Here is a 24,653-nt window from a genome sequence, read left to right as displayed (position 1 = left end):
TCTTCCTAGAAACATCTCCAAAGGCAAGGGAAGCAAGGGCAAAAATGAACTACTGGGACTTCATCAAGATAAAAAGCTTTTGCACAGCAAAAGAAACAGTCAACAAAACCAAAAGACAACTGACAGAATGGGAGAAGATATTTGCAAATGACAGATCAGATAAAGGGCTAGTATCCAAACTCTATAAAGAACTTATCAACCTCAACACTCAAAGAACAAATGATCCAATCAAGAAATGGGCAGAAGACATGAACAGACATTTTTCCAAAGAAGACATCCAAATGGCCAACAGACACAGGAAAAAGTGCTCAACATCGCTCGGCATCAGGGAAATCCAAATCAAAACCTCAATGAGATACCACCTCTCACCAGTCAGAATGGTTTAAATTAACAAGTCAGGAAACAACAGATGTTGGCGGGGATGTGGAGAAAGCGGAACCCTCCTACACTGTTGGTAGGGATGCAAGCTGGTGCAGCTACTCTGGAAAACAGTATGGAGGTTCTCCAAAAAGTTGAAAATAGAGCTACCATATGACCCAGCAATTGCTCTATTATTTACCCCAAAGATAAAAATGTAGTGATCCAAAGGGGTATGTGCACCCCAATGTTTAAAGCAGCAATGTCCACAATAGCCAAACTATGGAAAGAGCCAAGATGTCCATCGACAGATGAATGGATAAAGAAGATGTGGTGTATATATATACAATGGAATATTATGCAGCCATCAAAAGGAATGAAATATTGCCATTTGCAATGACGTGAATGGAACTATTGGGTATTATGCTAAGCAAAATAAGTCAATCAGAGAAAGACATGTATCATATGACCTCACTGATATGAGGAATTCTTAATCTCAAGAAACAGACTGAGGGTTGCTGGAGTGGTGGGGGGTGGGAGGGATGGAGTGGCTGGGTGATAGACATTGGGGATGGTATGTGCTATGGTGAGCACTGTGAATTATGTAAGACTGTTGAATCAAAGACTTGTACCTCTGAAACAAATAATACATTATATGTTGAAAAAAAAAAGAAGATAGCAGGAAGGGAAAAATGAAGGGGGTGGATATCAGAGGCAGAGACGAACCATGAGAGACTATGGACTCTGAGAAACAAACTGAGGGTTATAGAGGGGAGGTGGGGGGATGGGTTAGCCTGGTGATGGGTAGTTAGCCTGGTGGTGGGTATTGAGGAGGGCACATTCTGCATGGAGCACTGGGTGTTATGCACAAACAATGAATCATGGAACACTTCATCTAAAACTAATGATGTAATGTATGGGGATTAACATAAGAATAAAAAAAAAAGAAAAAAAAAGGGCATGTACTGAATGGAGCACTGGGTGTTATATGCAAACAATGAATCATGGAACACTACATCAAAAACTAATGGTGTAATGTATGGTGATTAACATAACATAATTAAAAAAAAAAGATGAACCCAAGGAGGTCTACATCAAAACACATAATAATTCAAATGTCAAAAATTAAAGATAAAGAGAGAATCTTAAGAGCAACAAGAGAGAAATAATTAGGTACAAGGGAAACCCCAACAAGCTATCAGCTGATTTTTCAGCAGAAACTTTTCAGGTCACAAAAAAGTGGCATAATACATTCAAAGTGCTGAAAGGAACAAACCCTACAATTAAGAATACTCCCCTGGCACTGCTCATGGGGGGCCCAAGTGCTTCTCTTTGAGGCCCAGTGGAAAAAAAAAAAAGGACTACTCTACCTGACAAGATTATCATTCAGGATTGTTAGAGAAAAACACCATATAATCCAGTAATTCCACCACTACCCAAAGAAAATGAAAACACTAATTCAGAAAGATTTATACACCCCTATGTTTATTGCAGTGTTATTTACAATAGCCAAGATATGGAAACAACCTAAGTGTCCACTGCTAGATAAATAGATATAAATGATATTACTTACACACACACACACACACACACACACAGGAATATTACTGAACTCTAAAAAAGAATGATATTTTGTCATTTGTGACAACATGGATAAACCTAGAGGGTATTACACTAGGTAAAATAGGTCAGACAGAGAAAGAAAAATACTGCATGATTTCACTTACATGTGGAATTACATTACTAGACAATGAACAAACAAATAAACAAAAAACAGAAGCAGAATTATAAATACAGAGAACAAACTGGAAACTGGTGGTTGCCACAGGGGAGGGAGCAAGAGTGTGGGTGAAATAAGTGAAGGGGATTAAGAGGTACAAACTTCCACTTATACAATAAACAAGTCATGGGGGTGAAAAATAGTACAGCATAGGGAATATAGTCAAAAATATTGCAATAATGTTGTATGGTGACAGTAACTATACTTACTGTGGTGAGCATAGTATAATATTAAGAATTGTTGAATCATTAGGTTGTACACCTGAAACTAATATAACATTGCTGACATTGTATAGCAACTATGCTTCAGTTAAAACAAAGAATACTAAACTTACGTTATGCTCTTGATATAAGGCAAAATTTAAGGGCCATGATCCAAACTTTGGAAAGAAGCTCCCTTGCTGCCCACCATTCCCAGACACTTCCACACAGCAATTTGCCTTGATTGGCTGCTTCTCCTTCATTGTTTTAGCAAGTGGCAGGAGCTACTGAAATAGTAGGTTTGTGGTTGGTTAATTTTTGTCCTGGCATACTAAGAACACGAGGCCCCTGGGAGAGATGTCTTGCTTGTCACCCACAGACTTCTGGGACCTCTTTTCTCTGGTCTTTCTCTTTTAGCACTACCATTGAAGCTATAACTGCCATAAATCTGTATGCCCCTAATGAAATTTGGAAAGTGAGTCAGCTCATCTTGGAGAATTTGTATCAGTTACAGTCTCTTCCAGTTTGCCTCACTACCAAATACACTTTTGACTGTAAGAGTTAGCTGAAAGCTGAGGTGTTGAAATGATGGGCTTTATTTAAAAGATTAACTTAAAAAGAGAAAAAGTGGATTTCCCCTCTCGTAGCAAAGTTTCAGATTTGATTTATATGTGTGGTTTTCTCTCTAGCCTAAAAGACACAGATACTTAAGTATACCCTTAGACTTTCTACAGAGAAGGGTTGTGGGTGTGGCAGTGTCAGCTTTGCTGTTAAAATCTTAGATGCCTTCCTATGTCAAACAAAAGAGAAGACTGACAATAGTACACCCATTGGGAATTTTTTAAAGAAACTAAAGAAATGGAAGGAGTGTTGTTCAGTCCCAGGACTGAATGATTAGTGTCTATCCCTGTTCCTTACAGCCTATTTTGATTCAATGGTGGGTTATCTCTTTGTCTGGTTAATTCCCATAGCACTTTGCTTGCACCTGCCTTATATTTACTCCTGCTATTTTATACTGCAGCTGTTTGTTCATCCATCTTAAATCTTTTGTTGAACTGGAAGCTCCTTGGAGAGAGAAGGACAACCTTACATATATTTTTATCTTCAGCAACATATAACATAGGAGGAAATTTTAAAATGAGGAAAGAAAGAAAATTTCTTGAGCATGTATTATGCATTAGGCAAATGCAAGGTGTTAGTATATGAAAGGGTACAATAACAAACTTGTGTTCCCTGCCTTACTTTTGCATTAATTGAGATCTAATCCAACATAAGCAGATGTAGATAAAATATCAGCTTTATTTTTCTAACAGTTGAAACTGGAGAATATTTAGGGGTGTAGCAACAGTGGGCTTCCTAAAAACATATGCAGAGTTCGGCAAATGCTCTCACCTGGTTATAGGTGTAGCTGAAAAACCTCACTCTTCCCCATGTGGGGTTCTGCTCTTGTTAAACATATATCATAGCAGAGAAGACCAGAATGAGAACTTTCTGCAGGCATTTGCAGATCCTAAAGAGGAGATAAGAAGGTGGGTTAAATTCTACAGTTTCTTTCCCCAAACATATAGCTTGCTTCTTCAAACTTGCCAGTGAGATAATTTGTTCTTTCTCCTCTGGAAAGAAGGCAGTGAGGAGGAGGCAGAGAGATGTCAGGATTGTTAGACTAATGAATATCCCTCTTCTATGGTCATGCAGTAGGGGAAAGGAGGCTTTTCCACCACCAAGTTGTTTTCATACAACATCTCATTTCATCTTTCAGTCTATATCAGGTTAGGTAGAGTGATTCTGGTTTTATAAATGAAGAAGGGAAAGCCCACAGATATTAAGTAACTTGTTCTAAGCTTCAGAGTTAGTTAATGTCAGTCAATATTTAAACCCAAAGTGCATGCTCTTTAACATGGTCCACAGTGGATGGGTCATACACATGTTTGGTGAATGAATGGATGGGTGGATGGGTGAAAAGGAAGAAAATTTTCATACATTTATGCATTGACCATGATAAATCCCAAGAATTTTAAGTGATTCAAGCTTTTAAACATAATGAATTCCATATTGTAAATATGTCTTGATAAATTCAAAAAGGATAACTTTTTTTTTTTTAAGTTTATGAGGAAAGACTGTATGGGAATTTTCGCAAACTGTTCTCCATTTATATCATCCCAATATACTGTCAACTCCTGGAAGTCAGGGAAGTACTACTACTACCTAACACCAGCAGAAGTTCCGAAGTCCCCTTATAGATGACTATTAAGAGAAGAAATGCACAGAAGTAGATAAATCCTTAATAATTTCTTCAAGTGAATTGTATGAACTCAAAACCAAATATGTATGCATTTATATATGTGGGTGGATACAAGGATTGACAGATGGATAGATAGATGATAGATGATAGATAGATAGGTAGATAGATGACAATATTTTTTCTTAAAGTGCCAACAGCCTCTGGTTTTGGGTGCACATTTTTACTAAGTTGAGAAGGGGCACAGTAGTGAGAAGAATTATTGTAAGGGAGGATTCTGATTAGCTAAGTCTTTCTGAACTAAGAAGACAGTAAAATCAAAAGGCTTAAACTTACACTTAAACCGAAGGAATATAGATTACACATCAGAAAGGCTTTCCCAATAGCAAGGGTTATTAAACAGACTATGGAAAAGATTTGCAGAACCTCCTCCTTTGGAGATCTCTGATATCAGGATAAACCACCAGCTGGTTTAGATACAGTGCTGCTTGGAGGCAAAGAGCTGGCCTGCATGAACTCTCAAAGCATACAATAAAATTACTTGCACTTTCTTTATCACAAAATAATTTTATATCTAGGATTTGTAATGATACTGAAACCCTGTGACAGAAGAAACCATATTTTGTAGTACTTCAATATTCTCAAATTGTGCAACACAGTGCTGAGCACATAGTAGTTGCCCAATGAATGTTTACTGACCAGATTGATCAGTAGAATGGCAGTTGGGAAAAGGAGAACAGGATTATTCCTAGCTCTATAAATAGCCTGAGACTTGGAGGAAATCAGTCAATTTCTCCAGGTCTTCATTTCCCTCCTCTGTTGATCATAGCCTCTGAGAGTTGAAGGCCTCTGGGACTCTTGTAGTGCTGTGACTCCATGGTTCTGATTAACCCGATCTGTATCCACTTCATGTTGGCTATCAATAATCATAGAAACGAAATAAGAAAGCTTGGCTTCTAGTGTCACTTTGTCCACCAATTAGCATTTTAAGCTGGCTCAAATAATTTAATTTCCCTGGGATTCCACCTAGAGAAGCCTTTTTTAGCCAAAAATTCTATAATTCCATGACAATGGCATACCGAGTTACATTCTCGCTTATTCATATTATCATTTCTAATGTTTTTCAGGGAAAAAATGGCTGAAAATATTATCAAAATTACTTTTAAATATTTTAACCATCAATTCATTAAACAATATACTTTTATGTCCATTTATTTCTCCCAAATGTAAATTTATCTCAAATGTTGAATCAGTGTTTATTATCAGTTCACTTATTAAAAATACTGTAATGTTAGTTACTATTTTATTTAGAAAAAAATCTTTGACTTCATGGGACTACTATGCTCAGAGAGTCACACTAGTTATAATGCTGCACCAATAACTTAGAAAAGCCACATAGAGAAATTTCAGAAAGTTCAAACTAAGCTATAAGACTTTGATTTGCCCTCTACAAGTAAAAATGTGATTTACCTTTTCAAATGAAACAGACTTGTTATCAGCAAATATTTACACAAAGACCTGCTGATAACCAAATGGTTTAACTAGGCAGACTTTAAGTGACAAACCCAGCATGATTAGAATCTGTAGATAAGGAAATGAATAAAGGTATACTGATTGTATGCTGCATGCATTTATATTTGAATGGATGGGTGTTCATCTATCCATTCATTCATTCAATCAGCATTTATGGAATTCTGCTAGGTACTAGACACCTGTTAACTAGGGATGATAAAGTGGTAAGACATGATAAGACATGGCCTTTTCCCAGAAGATATTCCCAATCTAAGAGACAGTACAACTGTGTAAATAAGTACAGTGCTCTGTGAGTTCTATACCAGAAGTATATACAACAGGAAAGGAAAGAGAGTGTAACTAAAGGCCCAGAAAGAAGAAATAATAGATTTAGACCTCCCAACAAGAACCACAGGTATTGGAAGCAGATACACAATGTAGCTATGTGTGAAACAATAAAAGAAAAGGATATTATTATAAACATGAGCATACAATAGAAAGAAACCTACAGATTTAAGAAAAATAAGACTTTTACAACTGTAAAGTTAAATTATTGATATTTGAAACTCAGTAAACTAGTTGAGCATAGGCAGTAAAGAGAGAAAAGAAAATGGAACAGATGAAAGCAGCTGTGATAGAGAATGCAAGGGTCTAAAAAGTGTATAATCAAAGTAACAGAACAAGGGGACGTTTAGCAGTTTCCTGGCCTCTGCGCACTAGATGCCAACAGCACCCCTTACTCTGGGTTGTGAAAATTAATGTCTTCAGACATTACCAAATGTCTCTGAGGCACAAAATCACTCCAGTTGAGAACCACGACCATAAAAAACATATGAGAAACAAATTACTGGCCTATTTCACTCATGGTTATGAATGTAAAAATCCTAAATAAAATAATTGCAAATTGGATTTAGTAGCAAATAAAATATTAAATCCAGTTGCATTTTTTTCCTGAAATGCAAAGACGGTTATATATATGAAATGCTATAAAGATTATAATCTGAGTTGACAATTAAAGAAAAACATGTATACATATATGTATCTGTACATATACATCAAAAACATGTATACGTATATGTATCTGTACATATATGTATATACATGCACACACCATATACCACAGTGTCCACTAGTAGGCAGTTCTTTCCCCTCTTTATTTTCCTTTTTAATTTACACCTTACAATAACCTATCTGCCATGTGAAATAGAAGCTGTGCTTTAAGTTCAAAGCTATGCCTGAGAAAAGGGGATCCCATGTAACTGAGCTAATCAGAAGCCTTCTCCACAAGTTTATAGCTCTTTAGAGAAAAGGTTAAAAAGTAAGATTAGCCAACAAGGCCACTTACAAATATTTCATTTCCATTGACAAGTAGACTCTAGATTTATTTTAATAGTTCAACCAATGTGTTGATCGGTATTTTAAAAAGCAATTCAAATAAGTTACATTCAACTTATATTAATGCAAAAAAAAAGTCTTTTCAAATGACTTTAATTCTATATCTGTAGCATTCAATACAATGGTTTTTGAAACCAACCGACACTTACTGTTACCATCCAGTAAATAAATATGAATGACTCATTAGCGCACTCACATGAATTGAAATGCTCATTTGCAGTGGCTTTAGAATACACCCAATTTCAAAATGACCTCTATTATTTTTTATTTAATTATGTATGTAAACAAATCTGAGATCACTGTATGTTCAACAATCAAGCAAGCCGGTTCTCTAGCATCACCATGTCTACCAGCCATTTAAGGAAGTGAACAGGAAAAGATCATGAGAAGTAGGAGACTGTGAGCTGGTTCTTTACTGTGGTGCATGTTCCACTCCGTACCACCATCCCAAGGCTGCATCTCGCTAAGTAGGAAGTCAAAGTTAGCTCAGGGTCACACTCTTGATTCTCACAAATCCTGACCTTGCTCTTAGTCTGTGCAAAAGGACATGGGTTAAGCGAAACCATGGAAATCACTTCTCTAAATGTTTTGACGATTATATGAAGAGTAACTAACTTCAGTTAAATATGAGATAATTGCATGTAAATGAATTAGTGGGTACAAAGTTTATCATGACTTATTAGCCTAATAGTTATTATAAACATAATTGCAATTGTTATACCTACCACCGGCTAATTGCTGTGCTGGGCACTTCAAATATATCTATAATAAGGATGACAGTGATAACAATACTCAGCCGAAAGAAACAAAGAGATTGCTGCCTGTCAGGGAAGGGAAGGGTCATGACAATGAATATTCTCATCATGTAGACCATGCTGTCTTCAGCAGTCACTGTCCCACTTTTCATTTGGACACCACGGGGTCCTTGAGTCCTCCTGTTCTCAGATATTGAATCAATAGCGAGAACACCACTGACAGATAATCTCATCAGTAATAAAGATTATCTCCCTTGAATGAAAGGAGCCTGGCTTGCCTTTATTAATTTATACTCTTCCCGCCAGAGGACCTTTCTTGGGGTGACGCCTATCTTAGGAAGGCCCAGAGGGCAGTTGCCTTTGAATACCTGCCTGCTCACCTGGGGCCTTTCTTGTTGCTGCCTGCCAGAACTTGCCAGAAGGGACTGAGCCACACTGCTTCCTGAGAATTTGATAAATCCTAACATACTCACACTTGTCTTGCGTTGGCAGTCCCAATCAAACCCGCAGCCTCAGCCCCAGTTGCCTTCAGCTGGATGTCTTGTTTATTTTGTTTTCTCCTACCAATTTATTCACATATGCCCCACCGGGAATAAACATTATCACAGGTAAAAAATAAGCATGATTTTCATAAGGTCAATGAGAAAACATAGTTAGAATAAAGACACTTCTAAGGGATCTAAAAAAAATGCTCTAGCATTTTAGTAATATGACTACATGGGGGAAATCAGAAAGGACAGTTATAAGACATCATACAGGGTTCCTTTTAATTTGGATATCTCTCCTTAGAGAACAAGAAAAGGGAGCAGTCTCTGGCCCCCATTACATTCCCAATATGGGCAATAACTGAGTTCATAAATGGGAATAAAATTCATAGTTATCATCTGAACACCCACTATATACCACCCTATGCTAAATGCTTTAGGTATATTATCTTATTTGATCCCATGGCAACTTTTGTGATTTTAGAAAGTACCATTAAAGATGGTAGGAAATTATAGATGAGGAAAGAGTCTTAGCAAGACTAAATGACATTCGCAGGGTTACCTAAATTGTTAAGTGAGAGACTGAGATTCTAACCCAGGTTTCTTTGAATCCAGCACATTTAACCCCATATTATCATGCCTTGGAACACCATTCTGTAAGGTTTTGGCTTATGTTTCAATCTTTGCCTCTAATCAGTAAACTCCTTCAGGGCAGAATTTATTTCTCATTAATTTTTATATCCGCAGAACATGGAATAATGCCTGTTAAAGAGCAGGAACTCAGTGATTGTCAAATCAACCAAATGGTGAATTAATAAATAAAGGAAGGCAGGAATTAATTTTAAAAGGAGACAGTAAATTGAAGTTTGTGAAAAAAGTGAATTCTGTATCAAGAATACTATGCCTGTGGTTGGTTTTGCGCCCCTCCATTTCCATTGTATCAACATATGAGTATTTTAGGATAAGCACCATTTTTTTACTTTAGAATTAAATGAAATGCTTTCAAAAATATGTACTTTACCCAGGGATTTAAATGAATGATTGAAATTACATAATCAGAACATGACACGACCAAACCAGCGTATAATCATATGTTTCCTATAATAAGCTACTTGAAGTGTTCTTAGGGTTACAATTTTGTAATCTAGACATGAGAGGAAGATCTGTGCTCTTGACAACATTCAACACAGGCACTTCAACTGGCTTTGGATAAAAGACAAACCCCCTCTTTTGCATTACATAGATGTTCTCTCTTTCCTTATCTTTAAGCAGACAGTCCTAACGGTTACCTTCACATCCTCTGCCATCTTCCTCCAGCTTCTGGCCAGCTTAACACTTGCAGTAATAACTGCCAAGTGTATCACAGCATTGGTTCTGACAGCCATCATTGTCAATGGCACATTCGTTTACATCTGCAATTGAATATTTAAACAGAATTAGCCTCCTCCAACCAGACACATAAAAAGACTTTGGTGGCTCTCCTAAAAATGTACCAACACAGAATGACATTATTCTTTGACCTCAGATTAAAGGAAATAACACTACAATATCTTATTTTAATTAGAGCTAATGCACTCTAATTTTGACGTAAAGGAAAAGGTAGGTCATAGCCTTTGGTATTTGAAATATTTTTGAACACTGTACTAAGGAGTTGTTTAGTCTTATGGAATTTGGAGACTTATAGTACAGGTCCAGAAATTTCATATCCAAGTCATCATTTGAGGGTGAGATTGAGAACAGAGTCACAGTGAGTCAGAACACTAGGTTGCCTATTTGTCCATTAAGTAAATGTTGTTACTGGCTTCTCAAATAAATAACTATTGAGCACCCCCAACTATATATCTGGCATTGTGCTGAGCAGCATGGTAGAGGTAGAAAAGTAGTTCCAGGGCTTCCAATGGTTAAAATCCAGGTGTGGTTGAGGACTGGTGGAGGTGTGATTTGGTTGTGTCCATGTACTGGATACATCCACACCCCATTCTGAACCTGGGGTCAGAGCTTATCTTTACAGATAAGGGTTCATCCTATCTCCCATCCAACTTAGAGCTAATAAGTATCCCAACACATCTGTAGGTTTGATAGTGGTGTGTTCTGTTCAAAAGAGGCTCCTTTACTACAGGTTCACTAGCTGACATAATAAATCTTTGCCTCAGGAGATGAGTGTAGCTGGAAGAGAGAGAGGGTAGAAAGGGCAGGGAGGAAGTGGGGAGGAGCAGGTAAAAATGGGAGAGAGGCAGAGAGAGAGAAGGAGAATGTGTTAGTCAGAAAGAGCAGAAGAAGCTGACAAAGTAGAAGCACAGAAAAAGAGGGGCTGAGTTGTCTGGACACTGGAACCCTGAGAGCAGAGCACAGATGCTGAAGGTGCAAAGAACTGACAGGCAGAGTGAGCTACAGTTCATCCTGACTGGATGTTAACTGCTTTGGTCTGAGGTATGGCTGTGCAGGTGTTGAGACTGCTTTTGTTTGTTTTTAGTTGACTTTTCATTGAAATGTGCCATAGACACAGAAAAGTATGTAAATCCTAAGTATACTGTTGAGTGAGTTTTTCAGATATAGAATATACCAATGCAACCACACTAAAGAGAACATTACCTTGCCTGGCTGAAGGTAACAACTAGCCCCATGTTTAATCACTACGGGTTACAGGTTTTGTCTTTTTGAACAGAATCATACTGTATTTGCGTGTGTGTCTGGTTTCTTTCTTTTTTTTTAAGATTTTATTATTTATTTGAGAGAGAGAGAATGAGCAGAATCATACTGTATTTGTGCGTGTGTGTGATTTCTTTCTTTTTTTTTTTTTTAAGATTTTATTATTTATTTGAGAGAGAGAGAGAGAATGAGCACAAGTAGGGGGGAGGCAGAGGGAGAGGGAGAAGCAGACTCTCTGATGAGCAGGGAGCCTGACACAGGGCTCGATCCCAGGACCTCAGGACCATGACCTGAGCCAAAAGCAGATGCTTAACTGACTGAGCCACCTAGGCGCCCCTGAGCCACCCAGTCACCCCCGTGTCTCGCTTCTTTCATTCAGCATTCTGCTTATGAGATATACACATGTTGTTGCATATACTTGCAGTTTGTTCATTCTCATTCCTGTATATTGTACAATTCTATAACTACAGCACAATTTTAATATACCCATTTTATAGCTGATAAGAAATTGGATATTTTCTTATTTGGGGGTTATTATAAAGAGTGCTGTTATAAACATTCTCACACATGTCTTCAGTGAACTCACATGTGCACTTCTATTGGGTAATATATCTAGGACTGGAATTGCTAGGTCAAAAAGTATGATATGCTTTGCTTTGGTAATTATAGCCAAATAGTCTTCTAAGGAAGTTATTCTAATTTATACTCTCTCCAATGGTATATTAGATACCAGATGCTACTCATGCATTCCTGCCAACATTTGGTATATTCTCTTTTGTTTTATTTTTGCTCTTCTGGAGAGTGCATATTATCATATTATAATTTTTAATTTGCATTTTCCTGATGATTAATTGGGTTAAGCACATTTTCATGTTATTGGCCATTTAGATAACATCTTGTTGAAGTGCTTGTTCAATATTTTGTCCATTTGTCCAGTTCTTAAAATATTGATGGCAGCCTTCTTGGAGAGAGCATATTACAGTAATATAAATTTTCCTAAAAATAAAATATTAGCTGCATCCCACAGGTTTTCTTGTGTTATAATGTGTTATCACTCAATTCAAAATATTTCCTAATCTACATTAACCCTTATTTGGGTTATTTTGAGGTATATCTTAAAGGTTTTTCAAAGATTTGAGGCATTTCCAATCATCTTGTTAGCATAAAATGTTATATCAATTCCACTGGGGACATAGTATAACTTACGTGACTTCAATTCTTCAAAATTTGTTAAGGCTTGCCAGCATATGGTCAATTTTGGCTAAAAAAATCTATGTTTACTGGAAAATAAGATATATTCTACAATTCTCAGGTGCTACGCTTTCTGTATGTATATACACAATATACATATTATGTGTATATACATATTATTTATATATTTCAAGTATGTACAAATATGTATATTTAATTAGGTCAAGTTTATTAATCACGTTTTTCATATCATTATATCTTTAAGGTCTTTTTTTTTATAAAGATTTTATTTATTTATTTGAGAGAGAGAGAATGAGAGAGAGCACATGAGAGGGGGGAGGTTCAGAGGGAGAAGCAGACTCCCTGCCGAGCAGGGAGCCTGATGCGGGACTCAATCCAGGGACTCCAGGATCATGACCTGAGCCGAAGGCAGTCGCTTAACCAACTGAGCCACCCAGGCGCCCTAAGGTCTTTTTTATATGCTTGTTGTATCAGTTAGTGAAAGTGGCATAGTACAATCTCCCTACGTGATTTTACGTTTGTCCTTTTATGACTGCAAGTTGTGTTTTATATATTTTGAAGCTCTGTTGTAAGTGACATACAAAATTAGAATTGCCACATCTTCCTAGCAAATTAACCCTTTGTTATTGTAAAATGTTCCCCTTTAGATCCAGCTATATTTCTTTCATTAAAGTTGAGGTTTAATGATCTTAGTATAGCTATATCAGTTTTCTTTTGGTTTGTGTTTGCATGACATTTTATGTTCTAAACTTTACTTTTAACCTTTTTTATATTCATCTATTCAAGAAACTATATCCATGTATTTATATCTATCTATATGTGTTATTTTAAATATTCCAATATCCTTAAGCTGTGGTTATTATATCACTGACTTTAATGTAATTACTGACATATTTGGATTAAAGTTATCATTTTACTATTTTTCTAAATTTGTATATATTTTATGTTACTTTTGCTCTCTATTATTTTGTCCTTTTAAATTTATTATTTTACTGTTCTATTTGCACTCTGTATTAGATTGTCAGTTATATATCCTTTATTATTCTTTGAGTGGTTACTCTAGATATTAAAACATCTATTATTAAATCTTAATATAAATTAGTACTTAATATAAATTAGTACTTAATATAAATGTAAAAAAAACACTTCCCTGGCAATGCTAGATACTTACATTTTAACTCCATTTATGCTTTTCCAGCCTTTATGTTATTGTTATCATGCTTTTGAATTTCAGATCTTTAGACCCTATAAGACTTATTATTATTTTATATAGTCAATAACAACTTAGACATCCATATATTTACCTTTTCTGCTATTCATTACTGCTTCCTGCATTTCTGTGTTTCTTTCTGGAATAATGTTCCCTCTGCCTGAAAATTGCTTTTAGTATTTCTTTTCATATGGATCTTCTGGCTTTTTTTTTTTTTTTTTCAGATTTTTTTTGTCAGGAACTGATATTCTTTCACTTTAATTTTTAAATAACCTTTTACAAAATTTTAGAACAGTTTTAGATTTTACAGAAAAAACTGTAAAGATAGTACAGAGTTCCAGTATAGCCCATATATTCCATATTCCACTATTATAAATCTTACATTAGTAATGGTACATTTTTTGTGATAATAAGCCAATATCGATTCATTATTGTTAACTAAAGTCCATAAATTTTTCGGATTTCCTTAGTTTTTACTTAATGCCCTTTGTGACGCAGGATCCCACCCAGGTTATTGTATTACATTAGTTGTCATGTACCCTTAGGTTCTTTAACTGTGACAGTTTCTACTGCTTTCCTTGCTTTTGGTGACCTTGATATTTTTGAGGAGTTCTTAGTCAGGTATTTTCTAGAATGTCTTTCAATTTGGGTTTTTATGATGTTTTTCTTATTATTAGACTGGGATTATGTGTTTTGAGGAGGAAGATCACAGAGGTAAAGTGACATTTTCATGACATCATATCAAAGATATATATTATCAACACGACTTAGGACAGTTGATGTCAACCTTGATCCCCAGGCTGACATAGTGTTTGTCAGGTTTCTCCACTGTTAAGTTACTCTTGTTTATCTCTCTTTCCGTACTGTATTCTTTGGAATGAAGTCTTTATTCACAGCCCACACTTAAGGAGCGGAGAGTTATGCTTCCCTTCTTTGAGGATGAAGTTCTTAAGTAGATTATTTGGATCTCTTCTGCACAGATTTGCCTGTCCTTCTCCATTTATTACATCTTAATTTTTGAAGAAAATTTTCAGTGGAATAGAATTCTAGGTTGGCAGTTGTTTTAAGCATTTCAAAAGTGCTATTCCATTGTCATTTTAATTCCTTTGGAATATAATGTGATTTTCTGTCTGCTTTTAAGATTTTCTCATTGTCCTTTTTTTCTCATGTTTTACTATGACATGCTTCTGTGTGTTTTGTTTTGTACTTTCCCTCCTTAGAGTTTGTAGTGCCTCTCAATTTTGTGGTTTTATGTCTTTCAGTTTTAGAAAAATTGTATCTACCATTCATTATCTCTTCGAATATTGCTTTTGCCCTGTTTTCTCTTTTCTTCCTAGTACTGCTTAACACAGTATGTAAGACCCTTGATCTATATGTCACTTATCTCATGTCTTTTTTCTGTTTTGTTGTATCATTTTTTTTTCTTTCTTTACTTCCATCTAGATATATTCCACTAGATATATTTCTGTCTTCTAGGTTATTAATTCTATAAACAGCTGTTCATAATATACCATTAATTGCATCTACTTCATTTTCTGTTAAAGTTTTCCTTTCCATTTCTACTGTTTACATATGGCTATTTTTATAAATTCTTCTCAGGTGAAACTTTTTATCTTGTCATCAGTGTTCTCATTTTTATAAATCCATTCTTCTTAGACTGGCTTTATGATTTTGAAGCTGGACCTTATAAATATCTCTACATTGCCAGGTGGTGCAATGTTAAGTCTTCTTCACAGAGGGCCTGGAAGAATGCTGTAAGGGGGAGGGGCTCATCACTCTGATGCCAGTGCTTTGTGTTTGCAGGTGTGCACATTGTGGCTGCCAGCTGGCTGCCTCCTTGTCAGTGGGAAGCTTCTTCACCAGCAAGCAGCTACCCTGCCAGTGACGTACGATAGACTAGTGGTACATACCCTTCAGCAAATCTCACCAGTAACCCAGCAGGCAGCTTCTCAGTGAAGCTCACTGTTACCCCCAGCAACAGGCTCCTGCCCACCATCCCCACCAGAAGCACCTCTGCAAAGCTTTATGCCATCCCATGGGCCATAGTCACACCCTCACCAAGATCTGAATTTCAACCTGGTGGGTGGGCAGGGGGAGAATGCTTCCAAGCCCATTCTTTTCTTGGGTACTCTCTTTCAGTCCTAGCCATAGTGGCTGCTCCCTACCATCTGCTATTCCTATATTCTCCAGCATTCTCTTTATCCCTCTGAGTACTTTACCTTCAGTTCCTAATTAATAATCTCTAGTACTTTTTTCCTCCCAATCAAATCTTTGCTGTGGTTTCTGTCTTTTATTGGACTTTGACTGGCACACCTTCTCTTCAGTATCTTGGTCCCTCAAATTTTGGCTTCATGATAGCTTTGAATTCCAATTTATATCTCTTCAGGTCTATAACATCTGGTTATGGGGGAGTTGGAGGCAAGGCCTTTTACTCCTAAAGAATGTGAACAAGGATATATCTGTGAGATAAGATGATAGAAAACTGTCAATTAAGATGAAGAGTTTAAATTCCTGAAATATTAAAATAATGAGTATCATGTGTAAGGATCCCTTTCCACATATCTTCTTAACTTAAACCTAACAATAAATGCACATTATTAACAAATGTCAGACAAAATTTGGCCCTTTCAAAAACTCAAAGTCAAACTGATAAAATGGGACTAACACATTGGGAGGAGATAAGAAATAAAAGACAATTAGACATTTTATTGGTCAAAATGACTAGTGTACAAAAATGGTATAAAAGGACCTAAAATCTCTTTCTTCTACTCAGGAAGAATTTTAGTAGCACACAAAATAGCAAGAGATATTTTACAAATAATACTTTATATTTTTGAACCTAAAATAATGCCAGTAGTTAAAAGCATAAAAGAAAAGACTGATAGACTTCCCCACATAAACTTTAAAATCTCCCATTCAGAGTGGCCAAAATTAAAAGACAAATAAGGAATGAAGAAAAAAACATTGACACATACAAGGCAAAGGGTAGAAATCTTTAATATATAAAATAATTAATATGTGTCAGAAGGAAAAGATGAGCTCTCCCAAACAGAAATTTGGTCTAATAAAATGAAATAAATTGAAATCAGAAATGCAAATATCTAATAAATATCAAATGTTGTTAAGTTTAATTGACAAGTGAAGAAATTAAAATTAAAATAAAATGAATTCTCTTTCTCTATCAGATTTACAAAGATTAAAATCAGTGCTAATATGTATAGGGGTTGTGAGGGTGTGGCACAAGGGATGTACCATATTTGCTAGTGAGAGTACAAACTGGGAAACAATTTCTGATTCAAGTGTCAACAAAAATCAGACGGTGGTTAATATGCCCATATTACCCAAAACAATCTACAGATTTAATACAATCCCTATTAATATGCCCATATTACCCAAAACAATCTACAGATTTAATGCAATCCCTATTAATATGCCCATATTACCCAAAACAATCTATAAATTTAAAGCAATCCCTATCAAAATGCCAATAGCATTTTTTATAGAACTAGAACAAATAACCCTAAAATGTTTATGGAAGCACAAAGATCCCAAATAGCCAAAGTAATCTTGAGGAAGAAGAACAAAGCAGGAGGTATCACAATCCCAGATTTCAAGATACACTACAAAATTAAAATAATCAAACAGTATGATACTGGTAAAGAAAAAAAAAACAGACACATAGATCAAGGGAAAAGGATAAAGAGTCCAGAAATAAACCCATGCTTATATGGTCAATGAATCTTCAACAAAGGGGGCAAGAATACACAATGAGAAAAGACAGCTTCAATAAATGGTGTTGGGAAAACTGGACAGCTATATGCAAAAGAATGAAACCGGACAATTTTCTCACACCATACACAAAATAAACTCAAAATGGATTAAAGACCTAAATGTAAGACATGAAACCATAAAACTCCTAAAAGAAAACATAGGCAGTAATCTCTTTGACATCAGCCTTAGCAGCAGTTTTCTAGATATGTCTCCTCAGGCAAGGGAAACGAAAGCAAAAATAAACTATTGAGACTACACCAAAATAAAAAGCTTTTTACACAATGAAGGAGACTATCAACAAAATGAAAAGGCAACCTACTGAATGGGAGGAAGATATCTGTAAATGATATATCCAATAAGGGGTTAATACCCCAAATATATAAAGAACTTATACAATTCAACACACAAAAAATAATAATTCCATTAAGAAAATGGGGAGAGGACCTGAATAGACATTTTTTCTGAAGAAGACGTACAGATGGTCAACAGACACATGAAAAGATGCTCAACATCACTAATCATCAGGGAAATGCAAATCAAAACGACAATGAGCTATCACCTCATACTGGTCAGAATGGCTAGAATAAAAAAAAACAAAAAACAACAAGTACTGGTGAGGATGTAGAGAAAAAGGAACCCTCATACAATATTGTTGGAAATGTAAATGGTGCAGCCACTATGGAAAACAGTATGTAGGTTCCTCAAAAAGTTAAAAATATGATCCAATAATTCCACTACTGGATATTTACCCAAAGAAAACAAAAAGATCAACTTGAAAAGGTATATACACTCCTATGTTTACTGCAGAATTATTTACAATAGCCAACATATGGAAGCAACTCAAGTGATAATGAAGATATGGTGTGTGTGTATATATATATATATATATATACATATATATATATACACATATATATAGTATATATATGTGTATATATATATACCATGCCATACCATATATACATACTATATGTATTTATATACCATGATCATATGGTATATAAATACATATAGAAAATTAACTCAACCATTAAAAAGAATGAGATATTGTCATTTGTGACAACATGGGTGGACTGAGAGGGTATTTTGTTAACTGAAATAAGTCAGATGGAGAAAGACAAATACCATATGATTTCACATATGTGTGGAATCAATAAAACAAAACAAACAAAGCAGAAAAAGACCCATAGATACAGAGAACAAACTGGTGGTTGCCAGAGGGGACAGGGGTCGAGGGATGTGCACGATAGGTAAAGTGGGAGAGAGAGGTATGGGTTTTCAATTATGGAATAAATAAGTCACAGGAATAAAAGGTACAGTATGGGGAATATATAGTCAGTGGTATTATAATAGCATTGTATGGTGACAGATAGTAGCTACACTTATGGTGAGCACAACATAACATATAGGCTTGTCAAATCAGTATGTTGCATACCTATAAATAATGTAACATTATGTGTCAACTATACTTCAATTTAAAAAAAGAAATTAAAAAATCAGAACTTCTCCACTCAGCAACTCTACTTCAAGAATATATCTAAGGGAAATAATTACAAGTGTTCATAATGATTTATGTATTTTTAAAATCAGATGAGGAAAAATGGAAACTAATATCATATAGTGGAATTTTAAGTAAATTATAATACATCCAAACAAAGGACCACTATATAAAAATTAACAATCACATTCCTGGGAACTATTTATTCACGTCTGCAAATGTCACAACAGATTATGGGTGTGTATATATATATATACACACACACACATATATATACATATATATATATATAAAATGGTAACCCCATATGTATCTACTTACCTTCTTATCTTATGTATCAATATATCTTATCAGAAAAAAAATGCAAGAACATAGTCAAATATGATAAAAGTACCTATCTCTGAATGAAGTTAATGATTTTTGGTTTCATTGCCCTGTATTTGTCTGTTTCCCAACTTCTTTGTAATAAATATACTCAGAAAAACAGCGCAATAAATGCAAAAAAATTTAAAGTTAAGGCTAAAAGGTTCCTAGTACCTCTCTTTCCTTTTTATACATTCTGCCATGGTGCACAATTACATCACTTTTAGTGTAGTCACCTTAATTTTAGAATATATAGTGTATTTTGAAAAATGAATAATTTTTAAGATTTTGCTTTTTAAAATGCATTGTGAGGAGCTTAAAGCTACTCAATGATATAGAATGTTGGCAATTTATTCAGTTCATTTCCCATGGCCAAGGCTGTATCATCCAATCGTTTGGATGCTCCATACTTGAGAAAGCAGCAATTCATGCCATTGTTTTTGTTCTCTGGAGGCATCTTCACATTCAAATGATAAGGACAGCATTCTAGAAGACCCTCAGTGGAAGTTATATGAGAGACCATGTGTTCTTATGAAAATTTGATCCATGCTCATGTACTGAAGATTTGATGAAAGGAAAGGATGTCACATATTTTTTTTTTATTATGTTATGTTAATCACCATACATTACACCATTAGTTTTTGATGTAGTGTTCCATGATTCATTGTTTGTGTAGAACACCCAGTGCTCCATTCAATACCTGCCCTCTTTAATACCCATCACCAGGCTAACTCATCCCCCCACCCCCCTTCCCTCTAGAACCCTCAGTTTGTTTCTCAGAGTCCATAGTCTCTCATGGTTCATCTCCCCCTCCAATTCCCACCCTTCATTTTTCCCTTCCTACTATCTTCTTTTTTTTTTTTTTTTAAACATATAATGTATTATTTGTTTCAGAGGTACAGGTATGTGATTCATCAGTCTTACACAATTCACAGTGCTCACCATCACATATTTTATAACAAGAACCTCCTACTAGGTCTAAAATAGAAGCACTCTAAGGACAGCTAAATGTAACAGACAGGCATTTCCCTGGACACACAATTCTGAATAGAGTAGCTCTTAATTTGGCTTAAGTCTTCATCTGCCAGAATACAAATGAACACAAGAATAAACCCCTTTATGAAATGTTTGTTGCTAACTTCATAGTTCTTAATTTTGTCATCTGTACACTAACGAAAAAGAAAGTAATTATTTTATAATGCTTCTGTGGGAATCAAATTAAATAATACATTTAAAATATTTAGCACATTTAGTTTCTAACATAAAGTAAGTTCTATAAACAGTAGCTATTATTATTATTTATTAGCTAAGCATTAGCTATTATCACATGCTTGAGAACTCAGACCTGGTTGATAGAAGGCACTCAATTGGCTTTCCTGTTTAATTTATTTTGAATATGAATTTAGTTTTAATTGGATGGAATAAATTTATAGTTACATATATCACATTTCTTGTACTACAACAGAGAAAGCTCAAAAACAATTTTGTTGGGGCGCCTGGGTGGCTCAGTCATTAAGCATCTGCCTTCGGCTCAGGTCATGATCCCAAATGTCACAACTGATTAAGGGTGTATATATATATATATATATACACACACACACACACACACACACACACATATATATATAAAATGGTAACCCCATATGTATCTACTTATCTTCTTACCTTATGTATCAATATATCTTATCAGAAAAAAGGTCCTGGGATCGAGCCCCGCATCGGGCTCCCTGCTCTGCGGGAAGCCTGCTTCTCCCTCTCCCACTCCCCCTACTTGTGTTCCCTCTCTCACTGTCTCTCTCTCTGTCAAATAAATAAATAAAATATTTTTTAAAAAATTTTTGTTTTTTTCTCTGATCGCACTGTTTTCATGCAACCCTGCTGTATTTATACATAATCTTAGATTTTTAAAAAAAAATTAGCTGAATTCCACCAAAGGATAGACTTCGTTACTAGCGCTTGTTCACTGGTCAACCACATATTGACATTAATAAATATAAAATTTAAACATGCATTTCCACTTCTGTTCCTTTCTACTTTTCTTTAAAAAGCAAATAATAAAGCATGGTACACATATGGTGACCTCATGTACTCAAAAAATGAAAATATAAAGTTATTGTTATCAACCGAAAATCAGTGTTTTATAAGTAAAAAATTTGAAAGTCATTGGCTTTGAAGATGGTTCTAAAAACCAAGTCAATACTTAGGATTTTAAATGCAGTTTTATAAGATACTCACTACATGATAGATTTCAGGCTGTTTCATGTGTCCAATGTCATTCAAGGTTGCAAATAAATTTGGCCTTTCAAAAGCAAGATGAATGACAAAAATTCTCTGACATATAGCAAGTCTTCCAGGTTAGGCATGACAAAAGTTCAATGATATCATCAAGGCTATCAATCCATCTGTAATGACATACTGCAGTCTCTTCAAGAATTAAATATGATGTTTGCAAGAACAGTGTTGCATTTCTGGCTATAGGACAAAATAAAACAGAACTGCAAACACATAAAAGGTCTGTTAAATTAGCTACACAAATAGGCTGTTAATTTCTATCTTTAAACAAAATTTGTGAATTTAGGCTCCTTATAGTTGATTGTTTTCTTAAAACATTCTTCTATCCTAAAATCATGTGATCCATTTAGCCTGTTTTTATGCAGTTTTAGTAATAACTTACACTGCTCTCAGGAACAAAGCAAATACTAAACAGAGGTGGTTGCAGAGTAAAGAGGCAAAATTAGAAGTGTTTTATATTTTACTCACATCTTTCTCTAAACCAAATGTTTGGCCCAATTTAGTGTGTGTATTTTTGTTTTATACAAGAGTGTGTTTGCTTTGTGAAAATTACCCAAAAAGTGCACACACATCTTATGTATCATACTGATTTTCAAATCAATAGGCTTCATGAAATGAATGACCTAAGCTTCTTATTGCAATTAGTTTTACAGCAAATCAGTCAATTTTTCTGTAGGTCCCAAGCTTAATGTAATTCTCTATAAGTTAAGGTAAGATCTGGCATTAATCAACATCTCCGAGAAATTCATACATCCCTAAATATAATTAGGAAATGCATTTAAACAACATTCTGGGTTTTATGACCTCATTTTGAAATTATAGAATTACTCATGAAGGATAATAATAATATATTTATTCTGAAGAATTTAGATAATGCCAGAGGAATAACTCCTATATATGATTTTAATTCTAGGATTTTGCTTAAATTGGTGCATGTAGTTTCATTTCAAGGTGTGGGCAATCCCTTCAAACCCTAGTCATTAGAGAACAAACTATGAACCTCAAAACAAAAATCTTGACCTTTATGAATCTCCTGAGGTCCAACCATGTTCTTTCTTATACTATTCATCACTGGTTATGGAGAGAAAGAAAGGAGGAGGACCTACAGAAAAATTGACTGATTTGCTGTAAAACTAATTGCAATAAGAAGCTTAGGTCATTCACTTCATGAAGCCTATTGATTTGAAAATCAGTATGATACATAAGATGTGTGTGCACTTTTTGGGTAATTTTCTAGTGCTAGACTGCTACTGGAGAAAGTATCAAAGAAGATCATTCCTTATGAACCAATAACTTCATTCTTTAAATGGCCACTGTACAAGGCAGAAAACAACTATAAGGCAATAAAATATTAGTTCAGAAAATCTAGGTCTGACTCCTAGTTCCACCATTATGCAATTCACTTTACATTTGTGAGTATCTTACTCATTTGGAAAAGAATGTGATGATACTTCATAGAAATATTGAGAATTAAAATTATGATAATACCTATGAAAATGCCATGTAAATTCTAAACCCACTGTAAATGCTCTCTTATGTACTAAATACAGATGCTTTATTTTTTCTTTCATATTTCCACTAAAATGACTTTTTAAAAAATATTCAGCAGAAATTCATCTGACAAAAGGAACTGTGGAAAAAACAAATTACATTTTAATAGGAAAAAACTTACATTAAACAATGGCTACTTTAAATAAATGAAACCAGAGACAACTAAAAAAAGAGCCATTATATTATAATATACTCATTTAATGCAGCCTACATTTATAGATATATTTATATTTTTAAGAAATTTTCAAAAAGGCCAAAAGTATTAAAATTATGTTGACTTTAAGCATATGTCATAGCTCACTAAATTTGCAGTACATCAGTGAACTTAACTCTAAAATTATCACCTTCTTACTATAGCCTTTATCTGTTTATAATTAGGATTTGTTTGAAATATTTTGGGGAATTTACAGAGCTATTTTTTAAAAGGTTTATTTATTTATTTGAGAGGGGAGGAGCAGCAGGAGAGGGTGAGGGAAAGAATCACAAGCAGACTCGCCACAGAGTACGGAGCCCGACCTGGGGCTCGATCTCATGACCCTGAGATCATGACCTGAGCCAAAATCAAGAGTCAGACACTTAACTGACTGAGCCACTCAGGTGCCCCTATAGAAATATTTTTAACCATTAAAACTAGTAATCACATACTAACTATAGTGATATGGTCAAGACTATGGTGTTTGGACTGAATCTGAATATCAGATCTTTTGCTTTACCTCTATTCCTCAATTTCTTCATCTTTAGAAAAAGGGGAATAGTTATAGACCTGCCTCATTGGTTCATTGTGAAGATTAAATTATTACATGTGAAATGAATGGAAACGTTTAGTCACATAGTACTATTATTACTATTATCATTATTTCTCAAGTGTTAGTTACAAATGAAATTTGTTCTCTTTTGCTTCTTTGTTTTTTCTTTTTTCCAATTCATAGCAAGGTAGCCTTCCAAGTGCAATTACTTTGATTTCAAATTCTCTATGCAATTTATATATTATTCTTACCAAGCGGCTGCAAAAAATAGTTCCACTATATGATAGAGTCCAAGTTTGTAGAATGTAGTGTTACTGAATTATCAGCTCTTATCCATACAAGCAAAAAGTCACAGACAAGTCTACAAAACAACTAACAAAAACCGATTGGCTCTTTTGGTCTATATTTCCCTTAAGTTATCAACAACAAAAATTAGTCATGATTAATAATTATAATTACCAGTTATATATTCTTTTACATAATTAACATTTGCATGTTTGCATCATATTCTCACATTCAGAGGTAAATGTGAATTTCACAAATTAGGGAAGTAAAGAAAGCCTTATTATTAATAAGGGTAGAATTTAATCTTCTGAATTGAGGTAGCCATGGTTGAGAAACTTCTATCCCATACAGGT

General features: G+C 34.9%; 1 long non-coding RNA gene across 3 annotated transcripts in view; it reads right to left on the bottom strand.

The window, feature by feature from the left end:
* LOC115943450 (uncharacterized) overlaps positions 1-24,653 on the bottom strand; it is a 509,154-nt gene that overhangs the window by 130,769 nt on the left and 353,732 nt on the right. For all 3 annotated transcript variants that reach the window (XR_014148024.1, XR_014148026.1, XR_014148027.1), the window contains exon 5: positions 10,013-10,135. This is a non-coding gene — a long non-coding RNA (uncharacterized LOC115943450). The remainder of the gene's footprint in view (positions 1-10,012; positions 10,136-24,653) is intronic.

The sequence above is a fragment of the Leptonychotes weddellii genome, chromosome 1, assembly GCF_054177405.1.
Source record: "Leptonychotes weddellii isolate Sample4059 chromosome 1, ASM5417740v2, whole genome shotgun sequence".
NCBI lineage: Eukaryota > Metazoa > Chordata > Mammalia > Carnivora > Phocidae > Leptonychotes > Leptonychotes weddellii.
This window is presented reverse-complemented; position numbering and strand designations above follow the sequence as displayed.